At 41.8% G+C, this 14,596-nt stretch overlaps 1 protein-coding gene and 1 pseudogene across 2 annotated transcripts in view; both read left to right on the top strand.

Moving 5' to 3' along the window:
• Stim1 (stromal interaction molecule 1) overlaps positions 1-14,596 on the top strand; it is a 182,152-nt gene that overhangs the window by 100,147 nt on the left and 67,409 nt on the right. The gene's annotated exons all lie outside the window — the stretch shown is intronic.
• On the top strand, positions 13,132-13,900 carry LOC126488822 (ferritin light chain 1-like; annotated as a pseudogene).

Below are 14,596 nucleotides of genomic sequence, written 5' to 3'. Positions count from 1 at the left end.
TAAGCTAAACAGGGCCAGTAACTATGGTCAAGGTAGCTGGGCAGTGGTGGCTCACGCCTTTAATTCCAGTATGCAGGAGGCAAAGGCAGGTGGATCTCTGAGTTCAAGGCCAGCCTGGTCTACAGAGCAAGTTCCAGGACAGGCTCTAAAGCTGCACTGAGAAACCATATCTTGAGCAACCAAAACCAAACTAAACCAAACCAAAATATTCCCCTCGCCAAAGAAAACAACCATAAAAAAAAAAAAAAAAAAAACCAAGAAAAACTATGGTCAGAGTATCTAGATTTTAGCCTTATCTAGAAGTATTACTGGCCTTCAGAGTAAAAACAGAAGAAAAGAAAAAGAAAGAGTCATATTCCTAGGAGAAATGAGGCCTAGAGATATCATGATCATTTTCCTAGCATTGCCTGAAGACTGGGCAGCTCAACAACTGAGAAAGTGATCTATTCGCGGCTGGAGAGATGGCCCAGAGAGGTTAAAAACACTTGTTCTTACAGAGGACCAGAGTTTGGTTCCAAGTGCCCACATGGGGGCCTATGACTGCTTGTAACTCCAGTTCCAGGGGCTCCAACACCTTCCTGACTGATACCGGCAAATGTAGGCGAAATATTCATACACATAAAGTAGATAATTTTTTAAAGTGATATACCAGTACTTGGGAGGCAGAAGCAGCAGGCCAACCTGGTCTAAAGAGAGAAACCCTGTCTCAAAAAAAGAAACAAAGATGACATAATCTTTGTGTAGATATGAAATCTCACATTTCTGAGTTTGTTTGTCAGCGCTCCTCCTTTCTTCGTGTTCTGTTGAATTGCTTTGTCAAAGAGGGAAGGAAGAAAATGTTCTCTTTAGAGAAATGTTACCACAACAAAAGTCTCATCAGCACAAACTGTTCTAAAGTAACAAAAGCTATCAGCCGGCTTTCCCTGCACCAGTGGTGTGAGATGTTCTTTTCCAGCATAGCTTCTACCTTGTCTGGGCTCCCCTGCCCTCACTGGAATCTCAGGCCTCTATGGTTAGGGAGACCTATTATTGTGCCTTTTTATAGTCACTTATCTCCTGAGTCCTAGAGCAAGAAGCCAGTAAAATGCGTGTTCTTCCCTTGGTTTAAACATGTGTGAGACACAGTTGGAGTCAGAACCTAACTAGAAAGTTAGGTAGATAGAGCAGGGCTTAGGTAATGGATGGTATAGTGCTGTGGAAAAATTCTGGTTGCATTGGTTGTCAAAGATCTCGGATTTTGGGGACCCATCTAAAGATATTGCTAATTACCCAATAACCTCAGTAGAAGTCTGAAGGAATATTAAAACTTCATTCAAGCCTGTTGTGGTGTCATAGGCCTGTGATCCCAGGTACTTGAGAAACTGAGGCAGGAAGATTGCAAGTTCAAGGTCTGGCATAGGCTTACAGAGTTTAGGGCCAATCTAGGTAGCCGAGTGAGTGAGAAATAATAAGAGCTTGGGATATGTATCTCAGTGGTAGTTCACTCAGCATGAGTGAAGCCCAAGGTCTAATTCCTAGTACACCCTACCCTAAAACCCAGTTTATTCTGCCTCATATTGGTGAGTGTTTTAGAGAACTAAAATGAACCGAAAGATCTACCTCATTGCTAAATCTTCTCAGATTTTAGCTGTGCTGGCCTTGTGAATGCTGGATAAAGTCTCTACCACTGAGCCACATTCCCCAATTTACTTTACTGTGTTTTGTTGAGATACAATTTCACTCTGAAACTTGGGCATGCCTGGTGCTTCTTATGTAGCCTAGATTAACCTTAAACTCACAATGATCCTCATGCCTCTTCCTCCACAGTCCTAGAATTACAGGAGTGAACCACCATGCCTGGCAATGATGGTCTCTTGGTAAAGCAGGGAATTTATTAAGCTAGCAGTATAGGAACTCCTGAGCTGGTAGTGAAGTTGTCTATGGGTAAAGGATTTGCTGAAGTGTTAGGTTATCCTGATAGTCTGAGATGGACAGATAGGACTTAAAAATACTGTCTTACTTAGGTTGGACTAGACTCTTTTTAGTGTTGTTTTCCGTGTGTGTGTGTGTGTGTGTGTGTGTGTGTGTGTGTACGTACTTACTACCATCTGTATGTGGAAATCAGAGGACAGTTTGTAGGAGTTGGTTCTCTCCTTCTATCCTATGAGTCTAAGGTGTTGAAAACCTCAGACCATCACCCTATGAACAATCTCATTGGGCCTTTGTGGTTGTTGGATTGTGTTTTTCCCCCCAGATAGGGTTTTATGTATCCCAAGCTGTCCTTTAGCCTCAAACTCAGTTTTAGACCATAGATTTGAGAATTGAGAGTGTTATCATTTTCTTCTCATGTAAAATTAAGGTATTTATTTGGTAGCTGAGAATATAACTTACTTAGTAGAGTGCTTAAGTGCCACCATGCACAAATCCCTGGGTTCCATTCCCGGAACCACACAAACCTAGTGTGCTGACAATTCCTGTAATCCCAGAAGTTGGGCAGTGGAGGCGAGAGATCATCCTTGACTGCACAGGAATTGGGAGGCCAGAGACCACCCTAGGTTACATCAAACCCTCCCTCCACGAAAAGGAATAAATTAGAACATTGTAAAGACAGGGTCAGTGAGGTGTTGAGAAGGAAAAGCTTGTGAAAGTGCTCACCACGCAGGCTGATGACCCAGATTCCATATCCAGGACCTACAGTGGAGGAGAGAACTAATGCTTGAAAGTTGTGCACTGACCTTCACACGGTGCTGCTTGCCAGTCACCCTTCCAGTACACTGGCATTGAGGACAGATCAGATATAATAAACCAAACTCTACATGATAGTCGGCTATCTGTTCTGTTCCAGTTATTGATTGAGGGCTCAGGATTCTATTGTGAACAAAACAGATTCCTATTTTCTGGAGCCTACATTCTAGTGATTTATATATCACAGGTGATTAAGTGACATTAGAAAGATGATTAAATTATAGTAGTTTAATGATTCTCCCTTTTGTTTTCTCAGGATAAAATAATGATTACTGATTTTTATTCCAGAATAGTTGTCAGGAATAAATTAAAAAAAAAAAACATACTGACTGTTAAGACTACTTTGGATAGCTGGGTATGGTATGGTATGTCTGTTGTCCCAGCTCTCCTGAGGCAGAGGCAAGGAAGATCACCTTGCCTTGTAAATTTGAAGCCAATTGGCATATAGAGTGAGTTCCAGGCTAAAAAAAGAAAGAAAAAGTTCATACAATGACCAGGTGTGGTAAATGCATATAATTCCAGCACTTGGGAGACAGAGACAGGAGAATCAGGAGTTCAAAGTCATTCTCAGTTACATAGGAAGTATGAGGCTACCTTGGGCTATATGATACCCTGCCTACTCTCTATATCTATATATGCACATATGCACTAGATGCATATATAAACACACTTATATTAGAGAAAAATGAAAATTAAAATCACAATGAGATTCTACTATGAACCTATCAAGATGGCTAAAATAATTTTTTAAAAATTAGGTGTACTGTACCAAGTAAGGAATAAGAGCCATCATAATTCACACTAACAGGAATGTAAGATGATAAAGCTGTTCTGGTAATTTTACAGTTTATTATGAAGTTAAACGTAACTTGCTATCTGTCCCAGTAAATCTCCGAGGTTTTTACTCTATTAGGTAAATTAAAATTTACATCCCTACTAAAAATTATATATGATTTTCTTTGAATTATATTTGATTTTTTTTCTAAGCTTTGCAGCTCTGAAGGGAAAGCTATTCTGGCAGTTGAGAGCCAAGGAATACCAAAGTCATATGTCACAACAAACCTCACACAAGAGACTTATTGGGAAAGACACAAGAGGATGGCCGCCTCTGCTCAGAAGAGAAGCAGCAAAGAGCTGAGAAGAAGGCAGGCTTCATGTAGGCTCTCTTGAAGTGGTGGGGTGGGGGTGGGGGGAGTGAAGCTTTCTAGGATGGCCTGGGATTAATGGGATTCTGTGACCTAATCTTGTGACAAGCTCAGGGATTGGTGGGATTTTGTGGCCTGGTCTTGGACTTTTCCTTCCCTTATGTTTCGAGGGGCTTGCAAAGGGTTTGTGATATAACTCAAACTCACTGACATGGAACTCATTAACCCAAGCTGGCCTCAAACTTGTGATCCTTCTGCCTCATCCTCCTGAATGCTGGGATTACATATGTCTGTCACCATAAAAAATAAAGTCTGTTGTACATAATAAATAAGTCTTAAAGACATTATGCCGAGTGGAAAAAAATCAGTCTAAAAATTATATGTGAGAACTTTGGCATGGTGGTGCCTATCTATTATCCTAAAACTTCTTGGGAGCAGAAACAAAAGGATTGCTACAAGTTTGAGACCAGTCTCATCTACATAATGAGTTCGTAGCAACCAGGGGTAAATAGTGAGATCTTGTCTCAAAAAAAGAAAAGACATCCTTAGTCATCAGAGAAATACAAATCAAAACAACTCTGAGATTCCATCTTGCACCTGTAAGAATGGCCAAGATCAAAAACACTGATGACAACTTATGCTGGAAAGGTTGTGGGATAAAGGGAACACTTCTGCATTGCTGGTGGGAATGCAAGCTGGTACAACCTCTTTGGATGTCAGTGTGGCAATTTCTCAGAAAATTAGGAAACAGCATTCCTCAAGACCCAGTAATACCACTTTTGGGTATATATCCAAAGGATGCTCAATTGTGCCACAAGGACATGTGCTCAGCCATGTTCATAGCAGCATTGTTTGTCATAGCCAGAATCTGGAAACAAGCTAAATGCCCCTCGACTGAAACATGGATAAGGAAAATGTGGTACATTTACACAATGGAGTACTACACAGCAGAAAAAATAACAACATCTTGAATTTTGTGGGCAGATAAATGGAGCTAGAAAAAACTGTTTTGAGTGAGGTAACCCAGACCCAGAAAGACAATTATCACATGTACTCACTCAAAAGTGGTTTTAAACATAAAGCAAAGAAAACCAGCCTACAAATCACAGTCCCAGAGAACCTAGATAACAATGAGGACCCTAAGAGAGACATACATGGATCTAATCTAGAAAAAGACAAGCTCTCCTGAGTAAATTGGGAGCATGGGGACCTTGAGAGAGGGCTAAAAAGGGAGGGGAGCAGAGGAAAATGTAGAGTTTAATAAAAATCAATAAAAAATGTTAAAAAAAAAAAGATTTTTGGAATTTAACTGGCTCTTTGGAACCTATTCTCTATAGTGGGATGCCTTGCCCAGCCTTGAAGCAATGGGAGGAACTTGGTCCTGCCTTAACAGGCTTTGTTAACTCCTGTGGGAGATGGAGGATTGGGTGGGCTGTGTGTGTGTGTGTGTGTGTGTGTGTGTGTGTGTAGGAAGGGGTGGGTGGGAAACTGCGGTTGGTATGTAAAATTATAAAAAAGGAAAGCCTAAAAAAAGATTTTTTTAATTTGAAAGATCCTTTCTCCTCATTATGTGTTCTTTAATTATTTCTATAGGGTAGAACAAGAGGACCGAATTGGATGGTCAATTTGTGGGAAATGGGTGGTTTGGATTTGTGAGATCTTCCTCAGGGTAGAAACTGAGTCAATGGTAATTTGTTTCTCTGGAGTTGTTTGGGTTTGGGCAGTAGACTTATGAATACTACTAAGTAAATATATTATAATAGTGGTGATCAAAGAAGTAATCATACTGCAGCTGTGAACTTTATATATATGATTTAATTTCATCTTTGGAACACCTTTTGAAACAGAAATTATTGTCTTCCTTTACAATGAGGAAATGAAAGCTCAAAGTTTCAGAGGTCCTTTCTGGCCTCCCCAGGCACTGGATGCATGTGTTGCGCATATACACACACACAAGCAAAAACACTCAGACACATACAGCTTTAAAATAATTGTAACTGGTTGGTGGCAGCGCACACTTTTAATCCCAGCACTTGGGAGGCAGAGCCAGGTGGATCTCTGTGAGTTTGAGGCACACATGGTCTACAGAGAAAGTTCCAGGACAGCTAGCACTATAACACAGAGAAACCCTGTCTCGGAAAACCAAAATAGTAATAATAATAACAGTAATAATAATCATCATCATTAACAGTTTTTTTACATGTATATAATGATTTTAGTTATTTTTATGTGCATTATCCTCCCTCTTCCACTGAGGCCCTTCTTCCTGACTCCTGCTTCCATGCTGTGTGTGTGTGTTTGTGTTACCCACTCAGTTTAGGTCCATGTCCCCTTTTTCAGGCTGGGTGGATGGTTATTTACTGGAACATGAGAAACTTACCAGTGACTACACCACCTACAGAAACGACACACTACCCCTGAGTAACCGTTAACAGTGATCATCAGGGGATTGGGTCTTGTGGGCTCATCCGTGATGAAATAGAGACAGATCCAGTACGGCACAGATCTTGTGCAGGTAACTCAGTTGCTGTGAATTTATAAGTGGAACAACTTTGTCATGTCCAGAAGATGTCTCTGCATATCTCCATCTTCCAGCTCTTCTTTCTTTCCTCTTCTTTTACAATGACCTCAGTGGGACTGATAAGGATGTCCTGTTGAGGGCTGAGCACTCCGCTGTCACTTCTCAGTGAAGAGTCTCTGCATTGCCGGACCTGGAGGTGCACACCTTTAATCTCAGCACTCAGGAGGCAGAGGCCAGTGGTCTACAGACTGAGTGACAGCCAAAGATACACAGACAAAGCCTGTCTTGACAATTAAACATCAAGTGCTGCGGTTAGAAGCTCCTCTGACTGAGGCTGAGCATATCAGCAGAAGTTTCTGTACATAATGTTGGTTGGCAAGGGAAGTTTGGAGATACTTTTCTTATTTTGTTGCTTTTGTTTTAGTCTTGTTCTTGTATTGTTGAGATAAGGTCTCCTGTAAGCCACACTGGCCTTGAACTCCTGGCCTTCTATTCCCAAATGCTAGAGCTAGCATCTTTCTGCATTTCTACTTTCCTGATTCTAACTCCTACGCACATCCTATTGCAATCACCCTTTTATTTCCTATCTCATGGAACATTTGGTGTTTTGCTCTTTATCCAGGCAAAGTGCAGATTGAATTCTGCTTAGACCTTTGGAACACAACAAGAGATGATCATCATAATGATAATCTTCAGGTGAAACTGATTCTTAGATTCATCTTTCCCTCACCTGGGACAGTTTAGGGTCTCACTCTGTAGCCCAGGCTAGTCTTGAACTCTAGACAACTTCTAGCCTCCCAAGTGTTAGGGTTACAAACATGAGTTAAATGACCCCCTTTCCATTTTTTTAGTTAGCATTCAAAATAATGGGTTTCATTGCAACATGCTCATATATATATATATATATATGTATACATAAATACTTTATTCTTATTTTTCTTTTTTTAAAAAAAAATTAACTTAATTTTATGTGCATTGATTTGAAGGTGTCAGATCCCCTGGAATTGGAGTTACAGACACTTGTGAGCTGCTGTGTGGGTGCTGGGAACTGAACCTAGCTCCTCTGGAAGAGCAGTCAGTGCTCTTAACCACTGAGCCTCTCTACAGCCCCTCTTATTTTCCTTTTACTAGTGTTCCGTACCAACCCTGCTATGAAATAAGTTCTTGATAATGCAGTTCTGGCTGGCCTGAAACTTATTATGTAGACCAGGCTGGCCTGAACTCACAGCAGTCCTTATGCCTGCGGCCTCACAAGTGCATGGATTATATGCATGAGCCATCACACTTGGTTCATAGTTAGCTTTTTAGGTTTTTGTAAACTATGTATTAGTTCTTGGCCAGCTGTCTTTGCCAAGGCTTCACATGGCCTTCCATAATGTAAGGGTGGAGAAATGGATTCAGGTCTCTGTGGGGCAAAAGGAATTACCACTTGGTCTCTCATAGTCTCTTTGACATTTTTGGAAGCAGAAATATAGATCTGCTAAAACATTCAGTGTTCATTTTTGTGAGTTTCTTAAACTTTAAGGACACTGGCTTTCTATTAGAGCTTTTAATTTTGTGGGTTTTTTCCCCCACATTTTGTAGTGCAGGCTGTCCTGGAACCACTATGTAGCCCATATGGCCTCAAACTCACAGCAGTCTTTCTGCCTCAGCCTACCAAGTGCTGGAATTACAGGTGTGCACCATTATGTGTGATTTTATTGTCTAGGAAGTGGTCTATAACAGAAATACTAGTTTATTTGTTTTGAGACTAAATGTAGCCCTAGCTGCCCTGGAACTCACTAGAGAGACCAAGTTGATCTTGAACCTGCATTGAACCCTCAACCCTGCCTCCTGAGTTGAGTACTGGATTATACCAGCTGACAGAGTAGTTTTAAGGGCCAGAGTGCTGGTATTCACAAAGAACTCTGGGAGTTTTAAGAAGAATCAGATGTCATGAACTAGTATATGCTGTAAGAGAGGATACATTGTCAGTTGGCACTCAAGCAAGGGTCCCAGTTGACAGACACATGGAGCTACACATTTCAGAGAGTAGGCATACTTTGCAATCTGTCTCAGTGACTTGCCAGATACAGGATGAAGCAGCAGCTCCCCCAGATGGCGTCCCGCATGCTTCCAGGAAATCCAGAAGGTGGCTTGCTTTGACAGACAGGGAAATTTTTTCTCACTAAGCAGGCTGTTGTTTCCCTTCTTCCCTTCTCTGTTGTAGAGTTTGCTTTATCTCTTCTGGATGACAGTCCTGATGATTAACAGGCTTTCTGTCTTATGTGTGTATTAGTGTCCTTGTGTTTCTTCTTATGTGCACATATATCAGGTTGTACTTGTGTGATATGTGTCTTTCTTTCTGCACTTAGATGTGTCAGTGCCTGTAACAAAAAGTGGAGGACGAAGAGCAAACACTGAGATAGAGAAACCAGGTCACAGATCTGAAAGGTTAGCGGCAGTATGTGCAGCCTGGAAGGAAAATTGAAGCCCCATAGTTGCTGGTAATGTAAGCAAAATTTGGGCTCTACCAAGTTGTAGGCAGATTGCTAGGATCACCTGGCAGCCAGGAGTGGTGAGCCAACACAAAGGAAAAAAACCCTGTTTTACATATTAACCCTGCTTTTGATTCTTCCTGTCAGAGAACTGCTAGCTAGCTCACAAGCCCTGCTTCCCTTTAGATCTAACTGGTTTTTGTCTGCTTGTGTTTTATGCAGTCTCTCTACACATTTGTGTCTATATCATGTGCAGCGTGAGCCACAAGTATTAGAAAGAATTGGCTTCCCATGTAATGTCTACTTCACTTGAGGGTTAGTGACCCTCTCTGTTTTTGTTAGCTCTCTCCTCACTTCCTCACTCTCTTGTCTTCCCCTCCACATATTTAGTATCTGCTCTCTGCTGGATTCTGGATGCACAAAGAGCAGGAAAGCAGACAGATTTCCTTCCTGTGAAGATTTTATTGATTATTGATGGGCATGGGGGCACAGGCCTGCAATTTTAGCATTTGGAAGTTGAAATTGCAGTGTCAGGAGTTGGAGGCTTCTTTCAGCTACATAGTGAACTCCAGACCAGGATCTGATGAGAGACTGAGGCCTGTGAGATGAATCCGCAGCTAAAGGCGTTTGTTGCCAAGCCTTAGTTTGATCCCTGGGATCAGATGGTGGAAAGAATGAACTAACCTTCACAAGTTGTTTTCTGACCTCCATAGCATGTTGTGGTACAAGGATGTGTGTATATGCTCGTACACACACATTCACGCACACAAAATAAATAAGTAAATAAAGTATAATAAAAGTTCATTTATAGGGGACTGGAGAGATGGCTCAGAGGTTAAGAGCATTGGCTATACTTCCAAAGGTCCTGAGTTCAATTCCCAGCAACCACATGGTGGCTCACAACCATCTGTAATGAGATATGGTGCCTTCTTCTGGCCTGCACGGACATATGCAGGCAGACCATGTATACTTATTAAAAACAAATAAATCTTTTTTAAAAAAGTTCATTTACATAAGCAGATGAAAACATGTTTTGAGAAGGGAAATTTTATTAGTCTTAAATGAAGGTAGGAAGCCAAAAACATGGCCAGTTTGGGAGACAAGAACAGGAAGGTATCTAGAGAAGTTTCTTTACCCCTCAGTTAGGGACATCAATAGTAGATATCTTCAGTGAGTGGTATGAAGTTCAAAAATGATACATGGGATATCAAGGATTCTTTGTGAATTGGAGCCATGCACACAGTGCAGTTGTAGTGTTTCCCAGTTTCTGTTTCCTTTCTGTGCCCAGTAGCCACAGGCCTTCTACGTGCAGGGCCACATAGCCATGCACCTCAAATTTGCTATTCTGATTCTACCACTTCTACCTCCCAAGTGCTGGGTTTACAGGTGTGTGCCTTTAGCTGGTCCAGCATTGTCTCATATGTTTCTTTACTTTAACCATGGATTATGGTTTGCATGTGAAGTGTTCTTCCAAAACGTACAGAAGGCTCAGTTTTAGTAGTGGTGCTGCTGAGGAGGGTTGGTTGATGAGAGGAGCCTACTTTATCGTTGGGCTTAACCTGTTGAGTTAATAGCTGGATGGAAAGGGGAGGCTGACTTGGAGGAAGGAAGTCACTAAGGACCTGCCTTTGAAGGTTGTCCCTAAGACCTGCCCTCTCTTCTCTGTTTCCTGACCACCATGTGACGAGTAGATTTTCCTCCTCTTTCTGCTGTGATGCTTTTCCTTTGCCAGAGGCCTAAAAACAGTGGATCCAGTTGACCATAGATTAAACTCCTGAAACCAGGAACCAAAATAAATCTTTCCTACCTTAGACTGGTTTTCAGGTAATTGTGACAGTAATGAGAGGGTGATTAACATAGATGATTTCCTCTAGTGTTTGAATGTGTTTATAATGGTTATGGTATTATTTCTATCACATTTCACATCTGGTCACTCTTAAAGGGAGTTCTGTTACTTCATTTTTTTCTGTTGTGTGGTCATACTTTTATAGTCATATGTCATAGGGTCTTTTTGGAAGGCCACATGATAGCAACTTTGACTACTATACCAACCTCTCTGGGGCTTATTATTTGCTTGTTTAATGACTGGCTAGGTTATTTTAGTAGTCTTTTCTACATGCTCCCTGATTTCACTCCTTAGAAAGTACAGCCTTACACATGTACACAAACATTTTAGGTTGATAATGGTTGTGGCAGAGCTGTCTTTGACATCTCTTTCCCTGCCACATCCAATTTTTTAAGTTCCATCAATTGTAATCTTATGACTCTCTAATACAGTTGGGTTTTTTTTTTAATTCTTTGGGGAGCCTGCCATCCACCTCCCAAATAAATATACCAAGGCTCATTCGTACTTATGAATGCCTAGCCTTAACATGTCTTATTCCTAGCTACTTTTCTTAACTTAAATTTTCCCATCTCTCTCTGGGGCTTTTACTTTTCTATAGTTTATATATTTCTTTCCTTCTTATTCCGTGGCTAGTTGTATGATTGGGTGGCTGGCTCCTGGTGTCATCTCTTCTCCTTTTCTTGCTCCTCCTCTTCTCATTCTTCCTCTTATTTATCCTCTCTGCCTGCTAGCCCAACCTATTTCTCTCTCATGCCTAGTTATTGACCATTCAGCTCTTTATTAGACCAATCAAGTGTTTTAGACAGATAAAGTAACACAGCTTTACAGAGTTAAACAAATGCAACATAAAAGAATGTGGTACGTCTTTGTATCATTAAGTATCCCACAGCTTAAAAGAATGTAACACACCCTTAACTAATATTCTACAATACTCTTTATTTTCAACAGTGCCTTGGGGCATAAATTACTTAACAGGATGATACTATCAGCGGTCCTTTAAAGGAATAGTTTCTGAGGTCATTGTTTGAGATTTGTATTTACCACTGGAAAAGTTCTTTAGAGCTGCTTTCTTTTTTTAACAAAAAAAGATTTATTTATCTATTATGTATGTCTGCATGTTTGACTCCAGGCCAGAAGAGGGCACCAGATCTCATTACAGATGGTTGTGAGCCACCATGTGGTTGCTGGGAATTGAACTTGGGACCTCTGGAAGAGCAGCCAGTGCTCTTAGCCTCTGAGCCATTTCTCTGTAACATGAGGGGGCTGGCTTGTTTGTTTGTTGGGGTTTTTGTCCCGCCCAGTACCCCACAACTGTTTAGTCCCAAAGAAAATCATACATAGATTTCTATAAATTATAAAGCTGATTGGCCCATTAGCTCTAGCCACTCACTGGCTAACTCTCACATCTTGATTAACTCATTTTTCTGATCTATGTTAGCCATGTGGCTCAGTACCTTTTTCCAGTGGGGCAGATCACATCCTGCTGCTTCGGTGACCTGGGCAGGAGTGGGAGGAATCAACTTCCTCCTTCCCAGAATTCTCCTGTTCTCATTACATCATTTCTACTTCCTGTCTGGTTTTCCCATCTATACTTTCTGCCTGGCCAATCAGCGTTTATTTAAAACATGATTGACAGATTACAGACAATTCTCCCGCATTTTTCCAGTCCCTCCAATTGTTTTTTCTCCAATTTTCTCCATGTAATTCTTTGGTCTATAATTTGTCCCACTCAAGTAAGTTTTATTTTCTCTTGTTTCAACTATTTGAGTTCAACACTGTTACAAAAACATTAAATGAAAAATTCCATAAATGAACAACTTATAAGCCTTTAAAATATGTATATATTGGTGTCGGGATTGAATCCAGGGCCTTGTATATGAATGCAGGTGTCCTACCACTGAGCCATGTCCATGGTCCCTATAATTTCAAAATTAGAAGGTAGCCTGTGAAGAATATTGAAAGCCAATGCTTTTCACTTACCCCAGGTGTGAATTATCTTTTGTTCATAGTATCCTTGCTACATATGTGATATCCATCTGTTAGTCAGTGTCTGATTTGTCAGGTACATCAAGTGGTATTGTAGCACTGTGTTCAAGTATCTTTTGTTTTACTTAATAAAAGCCCTAAATGGGAAGAGTAGCAGTGCTGGCAAATTGGACACACCAAAGAGAAGAAATAAAGTGATTACTTGTAAGAGAAAAGGTGATTTACTGAGAAAAGGGGGTGGGGAAAGTATGCTGAAGTAAGAATCAACCTATCTGTAGTAAATTTATGTTAATTTTGTAATTATACCTCAAACTACAAAAGTTAAGATCACAGTGCCTCATGTTAAAATGGAGAAAACATAAAATTTATCATTGGGGCAGCAGCCTTCGGAGATCCCGTGGATCTGTGTCTTGCTTCAACAGTGTTTGGACGGGACCATCACCTCGCCGCCTTCAGCTCCCAGGACCAGCCAGCACCGTCTCTTTGCGGGTAGCTCCAGACTGCGTCTCAACCATGACCTCCCAGATTCGTCAGAATTATTCCACCGAAGTGGAGGCTGCCGTGAACCGCCTGGTCAACCTGCACCTGCGGGCCTCCTACACCTACCTCTCTCTGGGCTACTATTTTGACCCGGATGACCTGGCTCTGGAGGGTGTAGGCCACTTTTTCTGCGAATTGGCTGAGGAGAAGCGCGAGGGCGCCGAGCGTCTCCTCAAGTTGCAGAACGATCGCGGAGGCCGTGCACTCTTTCAGGACGTGCAGAAGCCATCTCAAGATGAGTGGGGTAAAACCCAGGAGGCCATGGAAGCTGCCCTGGCCTTGGAGAAGAACTTGAACCAGGCCCTCTTGGATCTTCAGTCCCTGGGCTCTGCCCGCACAGATCCTTCTCTGTGACTTCCTTGAAAACCACTTCCTGGATAAGGAGGTGAAGGTCATCAAGAAGATGGGCAACCACCTGACCAACCTCCGCAGGTTGGCTGCTGGGCCCCAGGCGTCTCTGGGCGAGTACCTCTTTGAGCGGCTCACTCTCAAGCATGACTAGGAGGCCTCTCCTTCCGAGGGGCTCCCGCCTCTGCTCTGCACCAGCCCGCCTCAGGACCTTCACCCGAACCTCTCAAGAAGCCACTAGGCAGCTTTGTAACGCCCTGGAGCCCCTCTCAAGTCTTGGACCAAGTAAAAATAAAGCCTTTTGAAGCAGAAAAAAAAATTTATCATTGGTATATTTATATAGGAAAAATCTACTCCATAGGGTTTGGTACTATCCACAATTTAACATTGTGAGTGTGTGTGTAGCTTGGAATACATTCCTTGTAGATAAGAGGGACTATTCTTGTCTTCGCAAACACCATCAGTATTTCTACAGATGCCTTTTACCACAGTTTATACTCACTACATGGTATCTTTAGTCTTGAACTTAGAGGGATTTAAAGCCTGATTTCCTTCCAGGCAATGCCTTTGAGCTGAGATTCTAGAGCTATAGGTGAGTCATGCTTTTCTTTAGATAATATTCTCTCTTTCGGGGTTGCGTGCTTAGCAGAGGTGTCTGCCCAAAGCGTAATTGTCATCTTATTAGTTATGGAGATAGTTGAAGTCCATGATAGCATTCTCATTGGCACTGAATCATGTCCATATGAGGGCTGAGTAGAAGACTGGCCTACCTGATAACCATACTCAGATCTTGACACCAGCCACAGGTAGCCGGCAGCAAGATGAGAATTGTTGGTGTCCTGTCTCTTCCAGGATCCAGCTAGACATCTAGGGGAAAAGTAAGCCTGTGTTCTTGAGGTCTCAGTAGTCCTCATTGTCCACTATGTTCAGTGAGACCTGTTTTAACCCAGGCTTTTTCAGACCCAGGCTAGCTGGCCTGATTGCTCTTTGGGCTGACGAGGGGGGGGAG

The sequence above is a fragment of the Alexandromys fortis genome, unplaced genomic scaffold, assembly GCF_014885135.2.
Source record: "Alexandromys fortis isolate MF-2015 unplaced genomic scaffold, M_Fortis_MF-2015_v1.1 scaffold_209, whole genome shotgun sequence".
Taxonomy (NCBI): Eukaryota; Metazoa; Chordata; class Mammalia; order Rodentia; family Cricetidae; genus Alexandromys; species Alexandromys fortis.
Note: the sequence above shows the minus strand (reverse complement) of the source record. Positions and strands in the feature narration are given on the sequence as shown.